Source organism: Pollicipes pollicipes, unplaced genomic scaffold (assembly GCF_011947565.3).
Source record: "Pollicipes pollicipes isolate AB1234 unplaced genomic scaffold, Ppol_2.1 Scaffold_3087;HRSCAF=3621_pilon_pilon_pilon, whole genome shotgun sequence".
Classification (NCBI taxonomy): Eukaryota; Metazoa; Arthropoda; class Thecostraca; order Pollicipedomorpha; family Pollicipedidae; genus Pollicipes; species Pollicipes pollicipes.
In genome coordinates this window covers 36703340-36716951 of record NW_023596225.1, presented here as the reverse complement: position 1 = coordinate 36716951, position 13612 = coordinate 36703340, and the positions used below count along the sequence as shown (strand labels likewise).

General features: G+C 54.4%; 1 pseudogene; it reads right to left on the bottom strand.

The window, feature by feature from the left end:
- LOC119089347 (alpha-catulin-like) overlaps positions 1-13612 on the bottom strand; it is a 65453-nt pseudogene that overhangs the window by 20114 nt on the left and 31727 nt on the right.

The window sequence follows — 13612 nt, the reverse complement described above, 5'->3', positions numbered from 1 at the left end:
GGTGCCGGTAGCCGATGCCGTCCGGACGGGCGCCCGTACCCGATATCGTCCGGGCGGGTGCACGTAGCCGATACCGGCCTGACAGATACACACATCTGATGCCGTTCGTACAGGCAGATGATGCCGTCGGCTCGGCACTCCGCTGCCGAACGGCCGGCGGGCTTCGTCGTGGCTAGGCGTCGGAGGCACGTCTTCGTCTGCCGAACTCGCGCGGGCCAGTCGGAGCGGCGTCAATAGTCAGTGGCAGAACTGCACGGACGGGCCGGTGACGGCGGAGGAAGCCGATAAGTCCCATCTAAATCACAGGGCCCTGTAGGCACGCTGACGGCCAGGATGGCAGGAGGGCCTGAAGACGTCGGAGCAGGTGCGTGGAACCGTCAGCAACAGAGCTCAAAATGTCCCTGACCGGGCTTGGCAAGGGGAAGGATTCGCAAGCGGTCCAGATGCGCTTTGGAAATACACGGTGTGGAGAGCTCCTGCCTGGGATTCCGTTCAGGTTTACCGGACATTGGGTAGTTCGTGATCTTGTGTAGTGCCGTCGTGGATCTCGGACCGTTCAACATTTGGGAAAATGAGAAAACGAGGTCAAGCGCAATGGTGGCGTTCATTTCAACCGGACTTGACTCATGTTTGAATATATCCTGAATAGCTCCGATGTATTCATAAAACGGTTGGTAGGGTGACGAAGGTGGTGGCCCATTTCGGAAGTCCATCACCCTCGCGGGGAGCCTCGGAGATCTCAGGGAACCCATGACACGCTGGGCTTACTGGCTCTCTCAGACATGCCTCATACGCCAAATAAGGCCCATAAACCATTTTGATTAATCGTAGCATAGTTATCGCCCAGGACGTCGCGAGCGGTCTTCCACCACCACAGCCCGCGCGGACCGTTTCAACAGTTCGCTGAAGCCATGATTATCTCGGGCATCCGTACCTTCTTCCGGGTTCGTTACTGCTGTCGAGGGCTGTTCACTGTCTCGAAGATGATGACGAGGTTTGAGATCCAGGTCGTTTGCCCCCTCCCCCCCCCCGGATTGTCCCATGGATTTACTTTTGAGGAGCTCACCAGCTCTAGGCTCCTCAAGTCTGAGAGAATCCTGCTCGTATGGTGTTTGCGCCGACGCCGGCTTTCGCATAGCACGAGTGGTGGCACAGCGTGAAGCTCTCCTGAAGCTTCGCACAGTTCAGAGAAAAAGTAGCTCAGCTGTCTTGTTTGACAACCGTCAGGATGGTTTTTCTCAACCTTTCCCGACTCTAGAGGAGTGTGTGCTTAGTATCGACCCACCTCCGTATCGCTCAGACGGAGTGCGTTTACTGGTAACCCACCTCTGTATAGCTCGGGTGAGCGTGCATCCGTATCGCTCAGACGGAGTGTGTTTACTAATAACCCACCTCTGTTTAGCTCGGGTGAGCGTGCATCCGTGTCGCTCAGATGGAGTGCGTTTGCTGATAACCCACCTCTGTATAGCTCGGGTGAGCGTGCGTCCGTATCACCCAGACGGAGTGCGTTTACTGGTAACCCACCTCTGTATGGCTCAGGTGGGCGTGCATCCGTGTCGCTCAGACGAAGTGCGTTGACTGATAACCCACCTCTGTATAACTCGGGTGAGCGTGCATCCGTGTCGCTCAGACGAAGTGCGTTGACTGATAACCCACCTCTGTATAGCTCGGGTGAGCGTGCGTCCGTGTGGCTCAGACGGAGTGCGTCTACTGGTAACCCACCTCTGTATGGCTCAGGTGGGCGTGCATCCGTATCGCTCAGATGGAGTGTGTTTGCTGATAACCCACCTCTGTATAGCTCGGGTGAGCGTGCGTCCGTATCACCCAGACGGAGTGCGTTGACTGATAACCCACCTCTGTATAGCTCGGGTGAGCGTGCATCCGTGTCGCTCAGATGGAGTGCGTTTACTGATAACCCACCTCTGTATGGCTCGGGTGAGCGTGCATCCGTATCGCTCAGACGGAGTGCGTCTACTGATAACCCACCTCTGTATAGCTCGGGTGAGCGTATGATTGGCGTCCCAGTCCTCGGTGGACCGGCCGTCCAGGCGACTCGTTGCCCCCTGGTGGCCGTTCTGCGAGTTAACCACCGTGTCCAGGATACCGTCTGCGAAAAGGCGAAAAGTACGCCGACGTCAGAATTGTGGACACGCGACATTTTGGGAGCCCTCTTGGCAAAACTTCAACACGCGATGACGGTCACATCTAACAAAGATAAAACCGCGACATATATGACTATATAGCTGACATGCATATCATGACTTCAGTAGGCGAAACGAGATAACCGAGTTACAAAACAGCTTACATTCGATAAGTGGAAAAACACATTTCGCCGTGTCTCATGAACTGACAAACTCTAAGTCGAGAGGACATAAAAGCTCATGAACAAGGAATATTATCTACCTAATGTCCAACCGTTACACGAAGAGCACGGACGGGGTTGAGCTGATCAGCATGATCATCTTATCATTCATTGGGATCGATCCAAGCGGTGCTAACGGAATAATCTAATCCCAGTCTGGTATCCTGGCAACAGAATTGCATAAGTACAAGTGCTCGGCTCGCGCTGTGACCTTGAATCCACAGGCTGCTGACCATCAGGTGAGCCCAGCAGTGCCTCATCACGAGCCCGTATCACATGCCGGACACGGGGACCCAGTCTACGGACGTGCTGAGTAGCGCACCAAGGTCCCACCGACATGGACGGCCACAGGTGCTCCCAAGGCCCCATCAACGGGCATGAACGGCCACAGGCGCACCCAAAGTCCACCAACGGGCATGGACGGCCACAGGCGCACCCAAAGTCTACCAACGGCATGGATGGCCACAGGCGCACCCAAGGACCCACAAACGGGCGCATGGACGGCCACAGGAGTGTGTTTTACGCAATCACCAATGCTTGATTTAGCACTTCAGCGTTGACTGGGTTTGATGCCACAGACAGCTCGAGGTGAGGAAGACTGGGCTTGATGCCACAGACAACTCGAGGTGAGGATGACTGGGTTTGATGCCACAGACAGCTCGAGGTGAGGAAGACTGGGTTTGATGTCACAGACAGCTCGAGGTGAGGAAGACCGGGTTTGATGCCACAGACAGCTCGAGGTGCCAAAGAGTGCTGGCCTCGGCTCCAACATTGCCTTACTCGTCGTGAAGACGGCGTTCACAGACATTACACCAATAGATGGGTTGAAACGATATCCTGAGTACGACCTGAGGTGGCTCCTGTAACTCGGGAAAGGAAAATAATTTTAAGAAGCAATAATAAAAACTTGTTTTTCGACAAAGCAACAAGGTCATCGTCATCAACGCGGTGAGCGCTAAAGCGCACGGTGGGCGCATGGCGACGGTCGCCGTGCTTAGGACCTGCGCTTCAGGAAGACAAGGGTAAGGTAGCCATGTTGGCGCCCTGGCGACCACGAAGTCGGGTTTACCAGGTAGCGGGGAAGCAAAGTGACCTAGATAGAGTCTCTTTCTAAAAGCCTTTCCGACATGTCGGCGCGCCTTTGCCAGCATTGTTTCGAATAGCTGTTTGATGTGATCTGTTAAACCATTCAGATCACGTGCATAATTCCCCGAGGAACGTAAAAAGGACACGCGCTTAAAAAGCTGGCCATAGACATGAAATATAAAATCATCAGTGCCTCTCGCCGAGTACGCTAACGCCAAAGCCCCCAACCTCACCACTTCTACTGATTGCGGTCTTCCGCGCACACAAATGCACCACAATATCAATCTGCAGAATGCGGGCGCTTCGAGAAACCCCGTTTTAAATCACTGAAGCCCAGCAACAACAACTCATATTTTAAACTCCGCTCAGCGGAATTGATACGCGCACTCTGACGAATCGACTTGTTTGGCTGGCGGGTCGGGAGCGGCGCCACAGCCTCGAGCCGCCGCGCCTTCGACTCAGCCCCGACAAACGGCCGCACCAAATGTACAGCGGGCGGCGCGAAGGGGCGCGCGCCGGCGCCGGCCTCGCCCCACCGGCGGCGGAGAGGGCGGGCCGTGGCCGGCTGACGTGGGATGGTGGGGTGACAGGTGTGCACGGGTACTTCGAGGGCACAGAGCCGCGCGGTGGAACCCGGCCGCCCATCAGTGGAGGCGGTTTTATTACTCTTGGGCTTGCTCTATGTCGTAGCTTCTGGTGCTCGTTTTGGTTTGATTGATAGTGGTAACTGCATAATACATCTTCCATGGACTTCTGAAAGGTCAGAATAGGTTGCTGACCTAAAATGCCCCGAGTCAACGTTTTGTTTATAGGAACATTCTGCCTAGAGTAATCTTTGTCGGTTATCCAAACGCAAAACTCAAAGCAGCCTTTTATAAATTCGGTCTCCATGATCTTCTTGAGGTCAAACAAGGTCACTGGCCTGAAATGAGCGCGTGAAATTTTGCTTAGAACGGATAGCTTGGTTCCGGGAACGATTTGCAGACCAACCTGGGGTCTGACCTCGTGTGACCTTATTTGACCCAAATGTCATAACTTAAGAACCTCAAGCTTTGACCTGGGAGAGTTTAGCACAGTCCAACACACCCTGCAAATTTGGTGTCTCCAGCTCTCTTAGCGCCTGAGATCTCAGGCGGTGAAAGTGACCCACCATCCGAGCGAAGGGTATCCCACCGGCCACCTGGGCGCGTATAAATCAGCGATGGTGAGGGAGGAAATCTCAATGTATGTAGTCTAGTGGCCACCACTTGCTTTCACTCTAACGTGAGGCGACGTAAGACAGCTACAAATTGCCTTCTTTTGCTTGCGTCTGTGATGCAACAGCTACCTCCATTTTATGGTTCCAAACATCTGGCAGCCAGTTTTGACACATTACCCACAGGCTGTACAAGGTAAAAAAGATCCGAGATCGCGTCGTTAGAGGGCTGCTGAAGCTGCAGACATGCCTGGTAGACTACCCGCAATACGTCATATAAGCCTGTTATATCGAGAACATGCGCATACCACAGGAGCAACACATGCGTCCCAAGCTTAATTATAGCGCAAAAGCACAGCATGTGGGTGCAGGGTTTCCTGTTCAGTGCAGGGTTTTCCCTTTCCCCTCCCCCACCCCAACGAAACCCCAGCTGCAATGTCTCACATTAAGTCGAGGCTCCAGAAGGATCTCAAAAACAGAAGGCACTAGAACTAACTTCTCCCAAGGGAGTGCCCCTACTTCGTACGCTTTCTTTTGACCACATGCTGGCCCACCGTTATTGATTGCATCAACGACAGCAGCAAGCGGCAAGCGCCACACGATCGCAGCGAGGTTTTTGGCTCATTTTTCAACTGATTCAGTCGAATGCCAACTCCGCTTCAGCCTTCAGCCCAGTGTTTAAGAAACGCCGCTGCATTCCCCACCCCCCCCCCCCCCACACCCAATTTTATATACAGGGCTCACTCCACAGTAGTCTCCACCGTTCTCCAGTCAGTTAATCTCAGGATGCGCTGTTCCACTCTCCGGCCCGCCCCTTTCCGCCGCCGTTCCTCCCGTCCCTCACTCCTCCCGTCCCTCTCCCCCTCCCTACCCCTCTGTCCTCCACACGTCGCTCGTCTGCAGCCCGCCGCCGTCGATCGAAGGTCGAGCCGGCGAAACGATCGCCGGAATTGATCGTCCTCTTAGCGGCGCGGCGATGGACCATTCCGGCAGCGGCGGCCGGCCCGCTCGCTCCCCTGACGTAATGGCGGGCCCTCTGTTAGTCCACAGTCAGCGCGGCCCTGTCACCAGCCGCGGCCGGCCCGCTCGCTTCCTTCACGTCATGGCGGGCCTCCTGTTACTCCACAGCCAGCGCGGCCCGGCGCGGCCCGGCGCGGCCCTGCCGTCAGCGGCGACCGGCCCGCTCGCTTCCCTGACATCACGGCGGGCCTCCTGTTACTCCACAGTCAGCGCGGCCCGGCGCGGCCCTGTCACCAGCGGCGGCCGGCCCGCTCGCTTCCTTCACGTCATGGCGGGCCTCCTCCTACTCCACAGCCAGCGCTGCCCGGCGCGGCCCTGCCACCAGCGGCGGCCGGCCCGCTCGCTTCCCTGACATCACGGCGGGCCTCCTGTTACTCCACAGTCAGCGCGGCCCGGCGCGGCCCGGCGTGGCCCTGTCACCAGCGGCCGGCCCGCTCGCTTCCCTGACATCACGGCGGGCCTCCTGTTACTCCACAGTCAGCGCGGCCTGGCGCGGCCCTGTCACCAGCGGCCGGCCCGCTCGCTTCCCTGACATCACGGCGGGCCTCCTGTTACTCCACAGTCAGTGCGGCCTGGCGCGGCCCTGTCACCAGCGGCCGGCCCGCTCGCTTCCCTGACATCACGGCGGGCCTCCTGTTACTCCACAGTCAGCGCGGCCTGGCGCGGCCCTGTCACCAGCGGCCGGCCCGCTCGCTTCCCTGACATCATGGCGGGCCTCCTGTTACTCCACAGTCAGCGCGGCCCGGCGTGGCCCTGTCACCAGCGGCCGGCCCGCTCGCTTCCCTGACATCACGGCGGGCCTCCTGTTACTCCACAGTCAGCGCGGCCTGGCGTGGCCCTGCCACCAGCGGCGGCCGGCCCGCTCGCTTCCCTGACATCACGGCGGGCCTCCTGTTACTCCACAGTCAGCGCGGCCCGGCGCGGCCCTGTCACCAGCGGCCGGCCCGCTCGCTTCCCTGACATCACGGCGGGCCTCCTGTTACTCCACAGTCAGCGCGGCCCTGTCACCAGCGGCGGCCGGCCCGCTCGCTTCCCTGACATCACGGCGGGCCTCCTGTTACTCCACAGTCAGCGCGGCCCGGCGCGGCCCTGCCACCGCCGGCGGCGCCCTCGTCTCGCGGCCGTCGTTCTCGCGGTAGGGGACGTGGGCGGCGGAGTCGCGAAGGCGGCGTCTGAAGGCGGACCGGCGTGACATCGTGCCGGACAGAGCCCGCACTCAACAAGACAGCGGTATGTCGATGTCCAGTAAGTGGTTGCTCCTGCCATCGCAACAGGCTCTTCCTGGCCTCAAACTCCCCCTGAACACCACGGATAGAGCTGGCAAACTGATTAGAGCGGTCTCTGAGCGCGAAGCCTCAGCTCCAGATAGGCCGTGACCTCGGCTCAGCGGCGCCCCCGCGCGGTGACGCGACGCCACCAGTCAGACCCACCTTTGACCACGTAATGGATGAGATCCATGGCTCGCCGCATCTGGCAGAAGACGGTGTCGCGGTTGTCACGTGACCGGGGACAGTCGGGGTGGCGCAGCACCGCCTGCGGGACGCGTCGCTGTCAGAGCGCTCGTCAACAACACAGCTGCGTACAAAAACACGCAGCTCATTGCATCTATGTAATATGCATGGGCTATCAGTCTGTCCACTACAATGGCGCACACTCGGCGTCTGAACAGAGCGGTGTCGAGTTATATCTTTTCCGAGGTGTCTCGTCCTGACAATGATTTCTCGAATGCGATGTTGTGCCTCAGTTGCGTTTGTTGGGATGCTTCATAAAATGAGGAAAATGAAAAATGACACACCAGGCCAAACACACCTTTGACGGATATCATGCAATGGACGTGACTACTGTGCAGCTCTACTAAAGGTAATTCTTTTTCTATCACCATTTGTGATCCCACCATGGTTTCAGCTCTTGGCTAGAGCAAGAGGTTCTGTTCGGCTCCCTGTACGAGGGAGCGCTGCTGTTGATGTTGGTGACTCAACCGCCACCAACTTAACCTTGGCTCGTGTCTCGGTGCAAATGAATGGATTTGGCTACTCGATAAAGCAAACAAAATTAAGTAATTAGTTATCGTTGATCAAAATAAAATGAACTAAACTGCTTTAGACGCGCATGAATGGGCGGGGGAGGTAAGATTATTCCGCCATCCCCGCCATCAAATTATTTCCTCAGCATGACGCCTCAGTCGTTAAATATGATTATTCGGCTTATCGTTATCACACCCAAGTGCCAGAAATAGAACAAAACTGATTTGTGTCCCAACAGGTCCATGTGTCAAACTTGGTAGGGAGCATCAGCGCAATCAGCACCAGGAAATGTACAAATAAACAATGTTCCGAAGACACATTGTTAGTAGCACTAGGACACGCTTGTGCCTTGCGCATTTTCCGAGCTTAAGCTGGTGGTCTGGGTACGACGGCGTATTAATCATCCTGGCGCCTTAATGGGTGAGAACCTAAGCCAACACACTGCCCGACAATGACGAACCTCCGCTGCGTAACATCACTTCGCCCCCTCCTCCCTCCGCCACCTCTGTCTACCCCATCTCCTCTAGTCCGTAATAGACTTCGGACCGTGCAGTCACCACGTCTCGCCCCGTCACGCGCGGCCACCGCCCTTACACGGCCGGCGCCCCCCCCCCCCCCCCGTCCACGACCGGCGCCCCCTCCCTCGCACGCGGCCGGCGCCCCCCCCCCCTACGCGGCCGGCGCCCGCCTCCCTCCTTACACGGCCGGCGCCCCCCCCCCCCGTACACGGCCGGCGCCCCCCCCCGCACGCGGCCGGCGACCCCCGCACGCGACCGCCCCCCCCCCCCCCCCGTACGCGGCCGACGCCCCACCCCCCGCACGCACGTCACGATCGCATGGCGATGAGCCCGATCTCGGGTAATGGCAGCGGGACCTCCGCTGGTTTCCAACGGCCGCGCAGGCTTTGGCCGTGGGCGCGACGGCCGGCTGCCTGCGTCAGCACCCCCGCCCCCCCCCCCCTGGACCCTATTTTCTCAGGGCGAATTTAGGCAGGTGTCAGGATCGCCGGGTGGAGTCGCAGCCTATTGTGGTAACAATCTGGGTCTGACTCTGAGTCTTTTGCCTGAGTCAGAGAAGAAATGAGCCGAGTCAATGTGCAGAAGTTGAAGCCGCTACTGAGTCAGCAAATCGTAGACTGGTGTCGACGAAAAATCGACTCATAATGTTACGGCTTTAACTATGCGCAGTCGAACCACTAGATATATCAATGCGATGGATAAAATATTATCTTGTGCAGGTTTTAAGACGCCGCACAAAAAGGCGCCTTAACTTCTACAATGCTGTCACTAAATTGCCTAAATCAGAATCAATTCCGGAGTGAAGCTGCATCTTCCTGAGTCCAAATTGAGATCAACTGAAAGTAGTGTTGAGCCTCTCGGTGTTATGAGTTGGGGTTAATATCATGCTGCGCGAGCCGTGTCCGGCATGGATTCCACTAGGACGAAACCAGACGCATGCCTGGCTCCTGCAAGCATGTTATTGATTGGTTTATGTACGCCTCACGATTTCCACGGAAAACTTCGTTTCACTAATTATTTGCAGTTATGAAAGAAAGGATGCAGACAAATGAAGTATACTTCCGGTGCATATGCACTAAGCAGCATTATGCAAGCATGGCGCTTTTTCAGATGAGAGGATGCTTAGTCCAATTTTCTGAACCGGGTACGGTCGGCGATGGAGATACTGGCCTGATACAGCAGCGGTTCTGTGGTCCAGCTCGAGTTTAACCCAAGCGAGACAAGCGGCGGCGAGGAGCCTGACCCCATCAGCCGGAAGGTGAGGCCTGGTGGGAGCGTGCACCCAACTGACGTCAACCCCTCCCCCCCTCCATGCGCCGGCCCTCGCCGGTGGCCTCCTCCAGTCAGCCCTCCCCGGCACGGCCTGTCCGAAGCCCCGCTTCATCACTGGCTGGAAGCACATCCATCTCCGACCTGCACCTGGTGCCTGCGCGTGCCAGGCTCCCACGCTCCACGCCAGTATCACCCGGAGCGGGCGGCCCGCGGGGGCCTGACCCATCCCATTCTCTGAGGCGAGACGAGCCCGGGGCGGCCCCGCCGGCGCGCCGCCCATTCGGCCCGGTTATAGCCGTGTTGCTGCTGCCATCAGGCAGTCTTAGTGGAACAGCGCGCGGGGACACGTCAGAGACGAGCTAAAATGTGGACGAGGGCGTTAACGGTGATATGAGAGTGGCAAGTTATAGAACATTTCACGGAAGGAATTTTCAGGATGAGATCCAGTCCAGTCCGGCTGGTCCAAGTCCAATCCGTCCGCCAATCCGCTTTTCCAGATTTATTACTCTGATGCGGTGCGGTCCGCCCCACCAGCAGATTGTATCATATGGATATGCCAATCCGCCTCCACATAAGCGACTTTTAAAAATTTTAACAGCCATGTTGGTCCATCTGAGTATCTTAATTTAAGAAACTGGCTGATTTTCGTACAAGTAAAGATGTGCAAGTAGCTGCTAAAAACCAGCAGATGCTAACGCACATGACAAATCTTGGTGCCTTTTAGGAATACAATTTTGCATGAAGATCAGAGCAAACAAGGCCCATCATATTATCAATCATATCACAACTCATTTGGCCCAAAATTCACAAGTACCAGCACATCGCCGAGCCAAAATCGCTTCTCGTTTCAATAACTTGAAAGAATGAACACAGTATGTGACATTTCAGACTCCACGTAAGTGTAAGACATGGCACACGCCGTTAAACAGCTTCAGCGCCACCCAGTTTACAAGCGCAGCACGACTTTCCACTAGTACGCCTTCTGCATAGCTAGAACGATCATCCCACCTCATACATGCTACTTCAGGAGTGTGTCCATTCTCACACACCAACTGTAAAACAGCCTCAACTGCGACTCATTATTTCCTGCTAGATCGCCGACTACCATAACATTATCATCCACTAGTGCCAGTCGTCTGCCTGCGGTGCCTGCTTTTTTGGTGAGTCAATGCAAGGCCTCTCTTTTCCCCAGACGGATCTAAGCCCACTTCCGATGGGGGGGGGGGGGGATTCCCTTCCGGCTTAAGGCCAGGCAAGGATTGTGTTCAACCGGCTTGTCCTGTACGGTGCAAAGCAAGGGGGAGGGTATTTTGAAGTGCCGTTACGTTAATCTTGCTCATTTTTGTCCACCTAGATCATAGCAAGTGAAGCAGACCGCAGCAATAAATATGTTTATTTCATCACGGCACGACATGCAATCAATTCCCTTGAGCGACAAGTGAGCCTCCGGATCGGCACGTCCTCCAGACTCTTAGGGTGCCGCGTATGTTGTGTGTGGTGTCCGTGGCAGCGGCGGCCTCGGCCCAGCTGACTTGTCGCTTTATCATCCAGGATAATGAAACCGTTGCGTTATTTTTGAATCCTAATTGCCGACATGTCAGATGCTACCAAATCTCCCTTTTTGCTCATACTGGGAAAAATGTCAGAACTGTTCTATTTGCAACCGCGCATCGTACGGCTGCATGAAGTCACATTTACACAGCCAAAAAAGTCATGCATATTGACAAAAGTACGGAACAAAATTTCTACCATGTTGTTTTCGGCACGCTAAGAGAGGCATCATGACTTCTCAATAAAATAGCGCAGCGTTTTAGTCGGTGTGTAACGTCTCTCACACGCAGTGAGTGCCCTAGACACAAATAAAGAATCTTCCCACATAAAAACCGTGGTACGATAGTTAGGCACTTGTCGCTCATCATCAAACACATGTCATGACCGTTGGTGCTTTGACATCTCATATAGATACTAGCCACTTGCCGTGTGCTCTGATGGTCCCACACGCCTTTCTAAATCTTACCACATCTTTACTTGAGGCATGATTGGACAGCAATGGGTGGCATGTTCACCAACGTTAATTTCCTGACTCGGTGTAAGGTGTGCTGGAGCTTCTAAATAATTGCAGGAGAATCGCAGGTATGCAGGTGCATTACTAGCACCCGATTTGTGCAAGTGAGAGGAGAGGACAAAAATCAATAAGTGCTATTCAAGTCTTACGTGTCCTATCTGCTCGCGCTCCCTTCATTCAGACCACGGTCATTCAGACCACGGCCATTCAGACCAGACACGGGTGCTGCGGGACGGTAACTGTCTGAACACGTGAGGCGAGCAGGTGGCGCCGACCCCGGCGGGAGGCGCCCCAGGCAGTACGCCGCCGGCCGGGGCAGCGGCGTACTGAGGTACAGCAGCACTGGCGGCGCGAGCGGGGGCGGACTCAGGCGCACGCCAGTAGCATCACGATACAAGTACCTACCCAATACCGAAGTTCTTTATTTTATGCAAGGAATTATCAACTCACTTTTGGTGACAAAGTTACATTTGGCCCATGGTTGTAGAGGACAACGTGCTCGTTTTTTGAGATACATTAATTTGGGGCGGAAGTGCGTTAGCAAATAATTGGGAGGACATGACATCCTTTGTTCTGTCGGAAACCTGGAAATGGATCAGTTGAAGCATCATACTCAGTTTGAAGCTGCTGTTAAACTCATAAATGGTTGCTGACCAACTAGGTAAATATAACTTACAGCGCCGCCACGGAGTAAACCTTTCTATATTTCCCAGAGAGTAGCTCGCATTCCAAGACTCTATGATGTGCTTGCCACAAATAAAACATGTTCCTAGCCCGTATTTCAACTCTGAAATGCAGTTACCCGGTGGGGTTCAATAGGATTGCTGAGAAGATTAGGAGGAATGGTAGATATGTTATGTTAATACTGGGCAGTAGATCATAAGATATGGTAGTTTCCGAGGAAGGAATGGGAGCTCTAATTTTCCAAAGCAGCATATCTGAATGTCACTCATTCCTGCCAATGTAGCCGCGTGATCTATTCATCAGAAAATTTGTTCGTGGAATATGTGACTGCTTGTGCATTGCATGGAACTGAAAGTGCTGATTTCATTGGTCTAAAAGTCACTTTCCGAGTTGACGTCTACATTAAGATTTTGAGGGACTTTTTAGTGACTATTTACATACGCTTGGCTTTCAATCCGTGCAATCTGTGCGAGCTGGCAAAGTTGAAAATCCGGTCCGGTCCGAACCCATGTTTTGGGGAAAATTTCTAATCCTTTCCAATGCGGTTCGCGGCTTGATCCAATCCTTAAAGTGCTCTAGAATGTACACTGAGATTCCGCACCGATGGTCCATGGGCGGAGGTTAATAGGTTTGCACCATCTCCTCAGCGCCAAAATGGCCGCTCACTGAAAACGTTAACTCATCATATGAAGCCTAAATGACGTCATGTAACCATCAAACTGAGTTTGTGCATCAGTTTTGTTTCTTGGAGCAGTCGAATAAGTAATTCAAGTGCTTAATATAACTTCATGCATCATTCTTATTGATAGCATACGGTAGGACGCAGTAATGGTGATTGAAAATCAATATCGTCATTTTTATCTCTTAGAATAATTTCGTTCTTGTCGGGGTGGTGTGCAGGGTCAAGTTCCCGGCTGTGCCATCCATGACGACGCTACTGCCAGGGAGGATCAAAGAACATAGTCTTTGTGAAATGACCAGGTTTTCCTACGCTTTTGTAATATTCCAGCCAAAAATATTGGGGGCCAGCCAAGCCAACTTTGGGGACGGGGCGGCCCAACTCAGCATGGCGGGGGGGGGGGGGGTAGGACCCTAACAAAATAATACAACCGATACCCATATTAGGCATACCCCATTTTGCACAGCTGCTGTCCTAACAAATATGGAGTGCATACGTTTGTGTATGGGTCATGACACTGCATATCTAGATTTTTGAACATCCGTTCTTCTATCATGCAAAAATGTTCAGTCGACTGATACACCCACCGGAAGGTAATATTTCAACATCAGGTCTCTGTAAGGGTAGAGTATTGCTGTGAAGTTCATTTATTTCGTTTTTGAAAAACTGAAATTTGGCCGAATTTATCAACTATGTTGTTGGGACAG